Source organism: Polypterus senegalus, chromosome 13, assembly GCF_016835505.1.
Source record: "Polypterus senegalus isolate Bchr_013 chromosome 13, ASM1683550v1, whole genome shotgun sequence".
Classification (NCBI taxonomy): Eukaryota; Metazoa; Chordata; class Cladistia; order Polypteriformes; family Polypteridae; genus Polypterus; species Polypterus senegalus.
This window is the reverse complement of record NC_053166.1, coordinates 105,761,012-105,776,122: the sequence shown is the minus strand read 5'-3', so window position 1 is coordinate 105,776,122 and position 15,111 is coordinate 105,761,012. Positions and strand designations below refer to the sequence as shown.

Below are 15,111 nucleotides of genomic sequence, written 5' to 3'. Positions count from 1 at the left end.
AGCTTTCATATGACACTCAGACAGTGGGCTATGACTCCCCTTTTCACGGTGACTTTGATATCTGACAACTTCTTTTTTATTTCGAGCACTGTGCAACTTTGTGAACTTGAGCTTTCGAGTTTCTCCGACACTATGTCACTCAGTCAACTTCCTTTTGTTGTTTATACCACTGTTTAAACCAACAAATAGTACGTTTTTCCTTGCCTCCACTTGGTATTCGCTGAAATTCTATTTTCCCTCGTGCTTTTGTCATTGTCTTTTCACAGAAGGCTTAGCTTAAGGGCTATTTATATTGATTTGCATATTCAAAGAGGCATAATTCTGGGAAGAGTTAGGGCGGGACAGCAGGCGCATGCACGTGCGTACTTTTCACGCAGACCGGGATTTATGTAGTGGAAGAACGTGGAAGCTGGCGAACGCACAGATTTATGCATCTGGATTTTTTGTGCATACGAACCATTTTCGCTTTTGTCCGTATGCCACTTTATAGTGTGAATTCTACGCATGGCGTTATACATGAGGCCCCAGAAATGGTACAAAGGTAAGTGAGAAAATTGCCCAAGGTGTTTTATTAAAAAAAAAAAGTTAGTATTAAAAAGAATACACAAAAAGGTCTTCTCAGAGAACAAGTAATGGGTTAACAACTTATATTTTTTCTGCAGCAATGAAAATGAATTAATCCTTGAACATTGATGAAAACAATTCCCACAGATGTCCCAACTTTTGCAGATAGCTTAAAAACCTGTCTGTATAAAAGCAGTGTTGAAACAAACTGTGTTGCTTCACCATCTGAAGCATTATTTGGACAGTATTGCACTGTATATTTCCATCATAACGGACAGAGAAAGTCAAATAACAAAAGATGACAAGTACACCATTAATCCCTTTAAAGTGTAGTTTTTCCTTTAGAGAAATTGCAAAGACAGACAAGATGTCAAGGAGTTCAGTTTTCTACACCATAAATTGGAACTTGGAAACTGGAGGGAAGTCTGACAGGAACAGGTCTGGTAGAACCAAAGCCACAACTGAATCAGAAGACAAGTTTCTGAGAGTCAACTCCTTGCATGATTGATGTCTCAGTAGACAGTGGTCAAATTAAGCAAGTGTCACTTTTAACTGTAAAAAGAATACTTTGAACTTCATGTTTTTAAAGGATGGGTGGCAGTATGAAAGTCATTGGTAAAATTTGCAAAAATAAAAAATGGTGACTTACCTCAGCCAGAAACCACTACCAGTCTCTATGTACTCTGAAATTAAAGCATATAATAATAAACATTTGGAAACGTACAACTCCAATTCCAACGAAGTTGGGACGTTGTGTAAAACGCAAATGAAAACAGAATACAATGATTTGCAACTCCTTTTCAACCTATATTCAATTGAATACACTATGAACACAAGATATCTAATGTTCAAACTGATAAACTTTATTGTTGTTTTGCAAATCTTCATTCATTTTGAATCTGATGCCTAAAACACATTCCAAAAAAGCTAGAATGGGGCAGCAAAAGACTGGGAAAGTTGAGGAATGTTCAAAAAACACCAGTTTTGAACATTCCACAAGTGAACAGGTTAATTGGAAACAGGTGTTTGTCATGATTGGGTATAAAAGGAGCATCCCCAAAAGGCTCAGTCATTCACAAGTAAGGATGGGGCGAGGTTCACCACTTTGTGAACAATTGCATGGGCAAATAGTCCAGCAGTTTAAGAACAACATTTCTCAATGTACAATTGCCAGGAATCTAGGGATTTCATCATCTACTGTCCCATAATATCATCAAAAGATTTAGAGAATCTGGAGAAATCTGTGCACGTAAGCGGTAAGGCCGAATACCAACACTGGATGTCCATGACCTTCGACTCCTCAAGCGGCACTGCATTAAAAACCAACATCATTCTGTAAAGGATATTGCCACGTGGGCTCAGGAATACTTCAGAAAACCATTGTCAGTTAACACAGTTCGTCGCTACATCTACAAGTGCAAGTTAAAACTCTACCATGCAAAGTAAAAGCCATATATCAACAACACCCAGAAACGCCGCCAGCTTCTCTGGGCCCGAGCTCATCTGAGATGGACTGACGCAAAGTGGAAAAGTGTGCTGTGGTCTGACGAGTCCACATTTCAAATTATTTTAAGAAATCATGGACGTCATGTCCTCCGGGCCAAAGAGGAAAAGGACCATCCAGACTGTTATCAGCGCAAAGTTTAAAAGCCAGCATCTGTGATGGTATGGGGGTGTGTTAGTGCCCATGGCATGGGTAACTTGCACATCTGTGAAGGCACCATTAATGCTGAAAGGTACATACAGGTTTTGGAGCAACATATGCTACCATCCAAGCAAAGTCTTTTTCAGGGACGTCCCTGCTTATTTCAGCAGGACAATGCGAAGCTACATTCTGCATGTGTTACAACAGCGTGGCTTCGTAGTAAAAGAGTGCGGGTACTAGATTGGCCTGCCTGCAGTCCAGACCTGTCTCCCACTGAAAATGTGTGGCGCATTATGAAGCACAAAATACAACGGAGACCCCGGACTGTTGAGCAGCTGAAGTTGTACATCAAGCAAGAATGGGAAAGAATTCCACCTACACAGCTTCAACAATTAGTGTCCTCAGTTCCCAAACGCTTATTGAGTGTTGTTAAAAGGAAAGGTGATATAACACAGTGGTAAACATGCCCCTGTCCCAGCTTTTTTGGAACGTGTTGCAGGCAAAGTCAAAATGAGTAAAGATTTGCAAAACCACAATATAGTTTATCAGTTTGAACATTCGATATCTTGTCTTTGTAGTGTATTCAATTGAATATAGGTTGAAAAGGATTTGCAAATCATTGTATTCTGTTTTTAATTTACATTTTACACAACGTCCCAACTTCATTGGAATTGGGATTGTAGATACTATGCAGCTGTTAAGCTGAGCATGAAGGTCTTGCCATATAAGGCAACAATCATGCAAGCTACTGACTCTCAGAAACATGTCTTCTGTGTCATTTGTGGCAATGTGTTTACAAGACCTGTTCCTATTAGAATTCCCTCCAGTTACCAATTATCTTTTGATGGTGTAGGAAACTGTACTCATTAACACATTGGTGTTCCTTGCAATTTCTCTAAGGAAAGACCTATAGTCTTAATGGTTAAAATGCTATGTTCATCTTCATTTGTTAATTGCCTTTTCAGGCCATTATGATAGCAATATGAAGTATGATATTGCCCAAATAATGCTTCAGATGGTGTAGCAGTACAGTTTGTTTCAACACTGCTTTTATACTGACAGGTTTTTAAGTTATAACCCATTATTGCTTCTAGAAAAGGCCTATTTGTATAACTCTAAAAATTCTAACTAGAGACAACATCCCACTCTCTTCTTGCTTATGGGCAACATCAAGATACAACAGGGGAGAAAGGAATGGGAAATCAAATGGATGCTAAAATCAAATACATGACAACATTATGACCAGATATTAGGAGTATCTACCACTCTGACTGACCTAGTAGACTTGATTACAGATCCACAATGTAAGAAAAAATCATCAAAAAAAACTTTGTTGGACAGTTATTTTATCAGAAGATCTTGATCATACATTGTTCTCCTCTCTTGCTAATTGAATCTTAGTTTGGAGAGGTCTGTTAATATTTGACACTAAAGATGTCTCACATAAGAGTTTTAAAATTGCTTCTTTCCTAGTGTGTATATAAGCACAGGTAACTCCAGGTTAGACCTTGCCAGAAGATGGGACCTGTGCTGCCTCAAAAGCCTGCATATTGTAATCTGCTCATTTATCTAACAGAGTTGTGACTGCAGACAGTCAACACAGAGGAAATCATGCTTTACAAATACAGTATAGTTAAAACTTTTATAAGGACACAACAAAATCATTTGTATATAGAGGAGCATAGTGTTTTATTTACCTTGACAAACAAAAGATTTTTTTAAGTATATGTATGCCTAATGCAAATAGGATGCACTAAAGGACCTTCTAGCCACTTACGCAAACAACAGCTCCATTTGAGACAGCATTTCCTATAAATAGATGGCAAAAAATGGCTGCATTAAATACTGAACCTCATTTTTTTCAGTTTATAAACATAAAACTCACATCTTAACAATCTTCTAAAAATAAATAAAATGATTGTCACCTTTGTATAAAACAGATTACTTTTTAACTTTTAAATTCAATGTAGTTCCCTACCGCTGGATAATGTAATAATAATAATACATTTTATTTATTTGTAGGCACCTTTCTAAACACTCAAAGACACCAAACAATAGACAAAGCACAGATTATAAACAAAAGTAAAATACAGAACTTAAAATCAGACAGAGCAAGTGTAATCAAGAGAAAAGGCAGTCTTAAACACAAATGTTTAAGTTTCGATATGAAAAGTGAAAATGATTCAATATGTAGTCAGGAGAGTGCACCATAAGACCTGAATCACTTTTCCATCCTATCAAAAAGTATGACTACACAACAATCATGCTTGATACAATTCACAAGAGACCAAAGAATATCCTGGCAGCACTGGGTACAATGCTGAAACCAACTGTAGACAGGGCACCAGTCTAACACAGGGTTATAAGTGTCAGGATGTTTTAGAAATTTACCATACTAAAACATACCATACCAAGCAAGACCATCAGGTTTGCAGGGGAAGAGGAGTAAAGAGTTTTCTATCCTTTTCATGTAATACAGCAAATAGGTGAAACAATGGACTAATATTCAGTGGTATATAATGAAACAAACAATAAGGCCAGTTACTTGCATATTCATTTTATTCTGGATAACACTAAAAAATCCTTAAATAGTGGTTCTCAATATTTCAATAACTTCTGTGCCTCAAGGTTAAATCAGACCATGTGTTCCCTCTTTAGACTGCACTGAGCCAATGTGGGGAATCACAAATGTGTGTCCACAGGCTTCTTTAAGAATTACATTAGCACACAACTTGGATTAACTTGTATCACCTGCTGGACTATCAACAACAACAAAAAAAACCAAAACAAATTAACTTCCAATCAATACAATGAAATATCTCAGTGTATTACTAAGTCCACACAAATGGAGAGAAAGGAAAATAGCAATGCTGCAAAAGATGCAAAAGTTGCTTTTAGTTTTTAAAAAAATTAATATTAATTAATGAATTCTGGCTCAATTGAGCACACACAAGCACTATCAACCCTAATAAATAAGGATCTGGACAGATAAACTTTAAAAAAAAGCACCTTCATCAGCCTGTACTTTACTGTATACATACAGTAGTTTATAGCAAATAATCTGTGATGTATAACATTTTGTGAAGCCATGGTGTAAGAAGGCACTTTATAAAATCAACAATACCAAACATTACCAAAAATTATAACAAAAAAATTACCAAACAGACATGATCCTGAAAATTTCATGGAATAGGGTTCATATGATTTATTGCGAACAAATAAAACAGTTGCAGTACAGGGCTAATGTTATTACACAGTAGAAAATCATTACCATACATTTAGCCAAGGCAAATAGTCCATGCATAGCATTACTGATGTCTTTAATTTGCTTTGCATTTCTTCTAATTGGTCTCTTACATACAGATTATAAGTACAATTCAATATTATGCATAGAATCGCAACACTATCTTTATAGAAAAAAAGTCACTTCTATTAAAAAAATCCTTTAAATGTTCTGGTCACTTCTGTCATTCATCAATCCTCTCATTGTCTAAAACGTTTTAAATACAGGGTCGAGAAAGTTAAGTTTTTGACAATATAAATGAAAAGTGAAAGGAGACCTGTTAATACAAAGTAGATATGGGAGAATTTAAATTCAATGTGGTTAAAAGGAAGCAACCAAACCGGCACACATCTTCAAATTGCGAACAAGCAGTGGGAAGAAACACTTTCTCTTCTGCCTTTTTTTGGCTATTTTTAATAATTCAGTATTAAATAATGACAATGGATAAACTGTATTCATAAATATGAATATGGAATGTTTATTTTCCCTGGGGTGTAACTTGGAGGACTTTTCCAGTCCAGTCCAATTATTTTTTTAATAATTTGTATTTAAGGTAGAACCGGTAAGACTGAAATTTGACGCGCTATTTTCAATCTAGTGAATGATAAAAACATCACATGGCAATTTTTTTGTTTGATTTTGACAACAACAGTACGCCTGACAGATCGGCCCAACTGAATGCATTTAGAAGGTCTGGAACGCAGACGACATTATTCCTTGGGTTACATCACTTATCTCAAGTGGCCGACGTCCCCGGATGCCTAATTTACCGTTGTCCTCCGTGTCTAAAATTACTCACTTAAAACTTTACTGACATCTAGCTTCTACCACAATTACCTGAATCGCACCTGTCTAACCCGTCTTCAAAGATAATTTTTATCATTACGAGAAAAATAGTTATTGGTATCAGATCTTTATTATGGAAAAGGATCCAAAAGGAATGTTACGCGTTCATTGAGCTGGGTCTTTAACACTCTCATTGGAGGTGATTTTTTTTATTGCAAGAGTCCACCTTAAAAGCTTGCAGTTGGATTCCGAAACATTGCCTCTAGTAGAGCGTAGGCCGGGATACCGCACTGATGCGGCATTATTCCGGGCACCTTACCTCGTATCAAACTGCTTACATGAACCGATTGTTGGGATGGCGCAACACTTGAAGCTTCGATGTATTTTATGGGAGCCACTCGCTCGACTCCCTACACGTTCATTCCCATTGTTGCCGCGAAAGGCACTCTACACATATATATATACACACACACACACACACACACACACACACACACACGGCCACGCATTGAAGAGAATAAGATTTGTACATCGACCAATCAAAGAGGTCCGATTTGTAAATGGGTGGGACAAGAGAGCGCAGTTATACTGGGTTAAATGGATCTTCCGAAGTGACCAATCGAAAATGAAACCGACAACATTACGCGGGGAAACGGCAGTACTGATTTTTCGTATGGTAACCAATTGTTTACCTTTACGCGGAAGTTCTGTCCAATCAGAGGCTAATGAGTCTGATTTTTTTTCGCATGGTAACCAATCGTTTATCTCTATGCGTCAGTTCTCTCCAATCAGAGGCTAAAGAGAATACGCGTTAAACTGAAATTCTTCAGAGCGAGGATGACAATTTCAGGAGTTTTAAAGTGTGTAGGAGTGAAGAGATTAATTTTCGAAGAGGTGTTAGGTGATTTCTACATTCTGTTATAAAGCACGATAAATGAATCAGATTAAATTAGCCTACCTGCGTTGCAAATTAACCTCAGTCCAGAGAAATCATGGATTTGTGTTATATTTGGTGCATTGCCGTGCGACTTTCCTCGTCAGCAGAAAAGCACAGGTAAATAATACCTTAACACTACCCACGCTATTAGTAGGGGTGCCACCTTTTTATTGTTGTTGACCTGGAGACTAGGCTAGAATAGCCCCAAAAAGAAAAACTTAAATTGTAAATTGAACTCCAAATATGTTAAAGATAAGAATATAACTTATTTGTGAAATAAAACAAACTATAAAAAGACTATATTGTAGTGTTAAAAAACTTTAATTTCCAAATGAAAATAAAATTTGTATTTTGATTGAAATAAACCTCTTTTTCATAGAGTTTAAAGTCATAATAACGTAAACTATTATTGCTAATCACGAAAAGATACTAAATAAAAAAATATAGAAGAAAATAACAAATATAAACTGAAATCAGTTACCTACAATAAAATTAGAATAAGTACTTGAATAAAAACAAGAAAAATAAAATATGTACTTCTGTAAAACACAACTTTATAGAACTAACCTATTCTATTAACCTAATGAATAGCAATTAAAGCTGCAAATGCCAGCAAGAATCAAAATAGAAAACTACTAAGAAGAAAAATAAATAACAAAAAAAAAAACAAGAAAATATTAAGATTTTTTTGCTATAGACAAAAACAAATAATAATCACATTTTATTTATTAAACTTGACAAGCACGTAGTGCCTTTTGTTCTTTTTTCCCCAAGAATTCCGCAAATTGTTGACAAGACATATCAAAGTTTATTTTCACGCATAACTCTGCCTTAACTAAACCAACCTGCATTCTGTTTCTTTCTTCTGTCCAGAGATTCAACATTAAAGAAAATATTATTTCGGGAAACGCGTTGTTGACAGGAATGGATAGAATTTAGCTAATAATCTTGAGCAAATTAGGTAGATCAGAGATTTGAAATTTTTTACACCAGATTTCATTATTTTCAAAATTTGTATGGCCTTTTTTGAGCTCCTGCAGTCTACTTTTAAGAATAACAATTTCATCGTATAATTAATCTTCATCGATGCTATCTTTGCTGCATCTTCAGCTTCCAGTATTTTTTGATAGCTGATGTTTGCTTTATACTTCTTTAAATTGAAGCAATCATAATACTGAAAGGTACTCTTTTGGAAATCATAATACCTCGCTATATAGTCGACTGTTTTTTTGTAAACTAGATTTGCCTCTTTCACAAATATTTGTTTTTCCTTTGTTGGAGGTACTTTAAGAAAGCAAGTACTTTGCTTCCAAAATTTGATCATTTTGCCTTTGAGTTATCTGTTCTTTCAAATCGGACATAATTTCATGTAATTCAGTGCTGGTTAAGTGATTGCTTTCTAGTTTGGCAATGTGGATATTTAAAATGTCCATATAACGATGAACAAAATAAATGTATCACTCTGAGACTAGAATCTCAATACTAAGATCATCTTCTAGTCCATGCTCCTGTTTTTATATGAACGTCCAGATATTTTTATCACAGTTTTCTTCAATTAGATCAAGAATATATTTTTTGACAGCAGGCCAACAATGTAAAAGTCTATCAAGAGCGGCATACAAAGAAAGCCTCTTGTTGTTACATAGCGCAACATTTTTTGGTTGTCCATTCCCAAGGTATTCAAAACACTCATTTAGAACTTCAGATTTCTTGGCACTGTTAGAAAATTTTGCGTATATTTTCAAAGCCAAATTTTCCACGTTATATGAAAGAGCTTTCGATGCATTTCTGCCTGCGTTATGTATCACATGGCAATTACAATTTGCTTTCACTAATCCTGCATTACGATCTAGAAGATTTTTGTGAACGGAATTAAGGAGACTTCACAAAAGCACTTTCTGCACTATATGAACTTATGTCCAAACTTTTAAGTGAACACTTTTCTAAAGTTGTCAGTATGCTTGTTGTTATTGATGCGGAAGATTCATCGTTATTTTCTATAAAGTCCAAGTGTTTATTCTGGATTCCATTTTTTAAACCGAAATATCTTACTGTGACCGGAAATAGCGTTTGGTTTCCTTTATTGAAAGCGTCAGGCAGAATGGCGTATGATAATGACGACTCTGTATTGGCTTTCATTTCATCCAAGACATTCTCTGTACTTTTAGGAGCAAGACAGTTCTCTGCGATGGCTTCTGCTTTTGTTCTCCCACAATGCACATTTCTCACCAATGCAGAATCTCGAGAAGTAAGAATTTAATTTTAAGGTACAATCTGCTTAAGCAACTGTGGTGATGGTTGATACCATAATAGACCTTATCAACTTCAATCATAGTTACAAGACTTTCTTCATTACAACTCTTTTTTGGAAAAAATGAAGTCACTAATTTATTTTTAGCACTGCTGGTTACGGCAGTAGATAATTACTTTTTAAATGCGTTTTTATAGCCTGCTCACCTTCATGTTTTATGGTGAATTTTACACTACAAAGAACACATTTTGAGGTAAAATTGTCCACTTTAACAAGCCAGTTTTTGTAATAATTATTGAGCCTCCAAGAATCTTGAAAAAAAGTGGAATATTTACGCTTTTTCCTAGCAGGCATCGCATCCACAGAAGATGTAGTTGGCTTCTCTGATATCGCCTCATTTGAGTCGCTTTTATCTGCTTCCACCACATTCACTATCATTGCTCATGGTTTAGAAACAAGTTTCAAAGACAACAGAAAACTAAGTAATCTAACCACGCAAAATGTGCGATTCATAAAAAACATGGTTCGGGCATCTGATCAGGATGCCTCCTGGACGCCTAACTGGTGAGGTGTTCCGGGCATGTCTAACCAGGAGGAGGCCCCGTGGAAGACCCAGGACACGCTGGAGGGACTACAGTATATCTCTCGGCTGGCCTGGGAACACCTCGGGATTCCCCCGGAAGAGCTAGTAGAAATGGCCGAGGAGAGGGAAGTCTGGGCATCTCTGCTCAAGCTGCTGCCCCCGCGACCCGATCTCGGATAAGCAGAAGAGGATGGATGGATGGATATTTTCACTTTTTTTACTCTAGTTTTATGTAATTTTGTGCTAGTATTGTAACGAACAGTTAGTGCAGACTACAGCTGAAGATCTGAAGTGGATGTGAGAAGTTAGTGAGTTGTTTATTAACAAATTTTTGTGATTTTGAGTTTGTAAAATTAGTGTAGGTCAGGGGGCTTTTTGCATATCGGTTTATTTTACAATATAAACTTTGAAGTAAACTTAGTGAAGTAAAATTTGATTTTTGGAGGATTTGTTTTCCAACTTGAATTACTGAGCAATGAATTCAGTGAGCATTTTTGTGATTTCAGTTCACATGAACAGGACTTTGTGCTGTTTACGTCACCATACTCTTACAACGTTGAGAATGCACCTAAGAATATCCAAATGGAATTGATTGAACTTCAGTCAGATTCTATTCTGAAGGCAAAATACAACACAGTTGGTGTGCCAGGCTTGTATGCTTACCTGCTACCCTCGTATGTTCAGATCCGTAAGTTGGTATCAAGAGTACTGTCTATGTTTGGAAGCACTTACCTTTATGAGCAATTGTTTTTGTTAATGAAAGCTACCAAAACCCCACATCACTCAAGAGTTACTGTCGAGCACCTTTCATCCCTCATAAAAGTTGCAGCTGCAAAAGATTTCAAGCCTAATATTGACAAATTGGTTACTAACAAGAGATGCCAAGTGTCTGGACAAAAGAAATAGATCTCAGACTGTAAGACTCCTATATACTGTAAAGACCTAGCTAAGAAGCTAAGACTCTAATTGTACGCTGTTGTACGGAGATTGTATGGAAATAAATTGCTTTTCTTTAAACTTTAAGTGTTACATTTTTTAAAGTTTTCAGTATTGGAAAGAAAGCTACAGTATCTTTTTATAATAATATAATAGTATTTGTTACAGTGCGGCCCGCTGACGCACGTATGACAGTCAAAGCAGCCCACCAATGGTAGTGAGTTTGACATGCCTGCTCTAGAGCATATCTCCACCTCTCCAGGGGCTCCTCAACCTGCTCCCTACTTCGCAACAGATCACAATGTCATCAGCAAAGATCATAGTCCACTGTCCTCACTTCCTCCTTGCTAATCCATTTACTTCCTGATTCACTATCTCCACATCATCCAACCTCTTCTCTCTCTCATTCTCTTCATTCATCAGCCTCTCAAAGTACTCTTTCCATCTGCTCAACACACTCTCTTTGCCTCTGAGTACGTTTCCATCTTTATCCTTTATCACCCTAACCTGCTGCACATCTTTCCCAGCTCGATCCCTCTGTCTAGCCAATCGGTACATGTCCTTTTCTCCCTCCTTAGTGTCCTCTCATACAACTCGTCATATACCTTTTCTTTAGCCTTTGCCATCTCTCTCTTCACCTTGCGCCTTATCTCCTTGTACTGTTATCTACTTTCTGCATCTCTCTGACTATCCAGCTTCTTATTTGCCATCCTCTTCCTCTGTAAACTCTCCTGTATTTTCTCATTCCACCACCAGGTTTACTTTTCCTCCTTCCTCTTTCCAGATGTCATGCCAAGCACCATTCTTGCTGTCACCCTTACTACATCTGCTGTGGTTTCCCAGCTGTCTGGTAACTCTTCACTGCCACCCAGTGCCTGTCTCACCTCCTCTCTAAACTGAACTTTGCAATCTTCCTTTTTCAGCTTCCACCATTTGATCCTTGGCTCTGCCCTCACTCTCTTCCTCTTCTTGATCTCAAACGTCATCTTTCAGACAACCATCCTATGCTGCTTAACTACACTTTCCCCTGCCACCACTTTGCAGTCTTCAGTCTCCTTCAGATCAACTCTTCTTCAAAGGATGTAATCTACCTGTGTGTATCTTCCTCCACTCTTGTACGTAACCCTATGTTCCTCCATCTTCTTAAAATACATATTCACCACAGCCATGTTTGACAAAATCCACTATCCTCTGACCTTCTTCATTCCTCTCCTTGACACCATACCTACCCATCACCTCCTTGTCTCCACTGTTCCCTTCACCAACATGCCCATTGAAATCCACTCCAATCACCACTTTCTGTCCCTTGGGTACACTGTTCATCACATTATCCAACTCAGTCCAAAAATCTTCTTTCTCACCCATTGTACACCCAACTTGCAGTGCATATGCACTAACAACATTCATCATCACACATCCAATTTCCAGCTTCATAATCATTACTCTGCTTGACACCTTTTTCACCTCCAAAGCACTCTTGACATACTATTCCTTCAGAATAACTCCTACCCCATTTCTCCTCCCATCCATAGCATGATAGAACAATCTGAATCCACCTCCAATCCACCTGGCCTTACTTCCCTTCCATTTAGTCTCTGCATGCACAATATATCAACTTTCCTTCTCTCCATCATATCTGCTGACTCTATTTATTTACAATTTTGTGCACATTTTTATATTGTACAATTTCTATTATGTTAAGAGTTTGTTGGTAAGCTCCTCTTGCATCTTTCATATCATTGTCATTGTTGTTCTGAAGTAATCTGCAATATAAAAAGAGATATATCAAAAAATTATATAAGTACAAGTAGATTACTACTCTATCTACTATGTCCTATGTGAACACAATACTCTCAACACAGTCATGAACATTTTACATAACTTGGCAAATAATATGACAAACTTTGAGTAACAATTATATTAAAGTAAAAGTAAACTTCCCAAATGCATACATCAGTGTATTTCTACAGTGATGACACAATTATTGCTTTTCTTTAGATTCATCAAAAATTTCAAACTCCGGTTTTTGGTGGATCTGATGTTTTAGGGTCCTCTAATACATAACATATCAATATCTCAATGATGGATGTGTGTCTGTTTGTGTGTGTCTGTGTGTCACAGTTTCTTGAGGACGGTTTGATGATAAAACAGCTGGACAGAAAAATGCCAAACACGAAAACTTAAGCCTGTTATGAGATGACAATGTGATGATTCATTTTTGAGCCAAATCATGCAAGAGAAAGAGACACTCTAGGGAAACCCTCAAGTAGCGTAATTCTGCAGTTAATTAAGAATTCTTCTCATCAATTGCTATCTTAATGACCTATTTTATGATCAGAAATGATCATAATAATCAGAATTAGATAATAATCAGATTAGAAAAATTACTGAAATGTTATAAAATAGTTTGGGTAACTTGGTTCCTGGGTGCAAAGCCTAATAACGCTCATGTCTGATTTTTTTTTATCTTTGCCTTGAGAATGGCCACCTCAGTCATAAGCTACTTACCTGTTGTTCATGGTAGCATGGTTCAGAATGAGAAATTGTCAAAATGTCAGGTTAGCAATGGTTTTCTGATGTGGTCTTTGTTATGCTATTATAGAAATACATTTTCAAAACTATTTCGTCACAGCACATGAACGTGTTATAATGCTCATGGGTACTTTCATGTGTCAGTGTAGAATTACCTTTCAGGTGATCAGCCATTTTTCATGATGTGGTCCATAAAGCGCAACTTAAACATGAAAAAAAAAACGTGTTCTACTCTAATGCAGTAATGGGAGCTGGGAGGGCAAATGTTTATTTCACAAAATTATCAGTTTATTCAATACTGATATGTAGTTTGTTGGATAAAAAATATAGTTGAGCAGTAGGCCTTAACAGAACACATGATAGTATGTTGTAAAGATGCCAACCTGTAAGTGGGACTGCACATTTAGTTGGGTCATGTTAAAAAAAAAAAAAAAAGTGCAGTTTAAATATCTTGATCTAATATCAGCATGCATATATGATACAGGCTCCACAAATGGGCTACAAAAACAACAAATATCCATCCATCCATCCATTGTCCAACCCGCTATATCCTAACTAGAGGGTCACGGGGGCCTGCTGGACCCAATCCCAGCCAACACAGGGCGCAAGGCAGAAAACAAGCCCACCGCAGGGCGCATTCAAACACACACACCCACACACCAAGTACACACTAGGGACAATTTAGGATCGTCAATGCACCTAACCTGCATGTCTTTGGACTTTGGGAGGAAACTGGAGTATCCGGAGGAAACCCACACAGGCACGGGGAGAACATGCAACAAATATAAATTGGAAAATCCTGAAGTGTATGCAACTTTTGCCCCCCACCACAGGATGAGCTACATTAAACAGGCAAGTCTGGAACTGAACTTCGCTGACATTCAATGATGCTGGACATCCGGGTCTTTGACTCTGAAGTCTGTTGTCTGTGGAGTACAAGTAAAGTGGGGCAGTAATGACTCCACACAGCTTTCAGTCAATTATCTATGTTGCATCCCTTTATTTACATTCAATAAAGTCATCATAACCCTGCATGTATATTTCACCATTTCAGTCCCAGTGTTTTTCCCCCTTTTGAATAAATAGTATAATTGCCCATCAGAATTACACTTCCTATTCAAATTGCACATACATACAACCATGTGCATATGTAATATCTAGCTGCTAGGGTAATATAAGAATAGTTTACAGAAATTCTGTACTTAAAGCAAGCTATGTTTAGCTACCTAACAAAACTCTGGGCCAGAACATTTGCCCTGGATTAGATTGTATGCAGAGACACAACTGCTTACTTCATTGTTGAACTGTCTTTTTTCCCAAATAGCATTCCTAAAGATATGAAACAACAGTGTTTATCATTAACCAAAATCCCTCAATGTTACTCCATCATATCATATACTTTCATAAACTGTTTGTATCCATACTTGTATAAAATAATACAGCATTAATTACATCACCACGAACATCTCAGTCATTCTATAACTTTTTTACACTTAATACAGTTTACAAAATATCTGTTTAACAAAAGTACCAAGTATTTAGTAGCCCGAGTGAATATTCACAAAGTTGCAATCTTGCACGGGGGGTGTTATTC

General features: G+C 37.0%; 1 protein-coding gene across 5 annotated transcripts in view; it reads right to left on the bottom strand.

Annotated features, from left to right (window-relative positions):
• Positions 1-6,752, bottom strand: part of LOC120542054 (protein-serine O-palmitoleoyltransferase porcupine-like) — a 138,372-nt gene extending 131,620 nt beyond the window's left edge. For all 5 annotated transcript variants that reach the window (XM_039774168.1, XM_039774169.1, XM_039774170.1 and 2 more), the window contains exon 1: positions 6,598-6,752. The gene's annotated coding sequence lies outside the window, so the exon portion shown is untranslated. The remainder of the gene's footprint in view (positions 1-6,597) is intronic.
• Between the last annotated feature and the right edge of the window lie 8,359 nt (positions 6,753-15,111).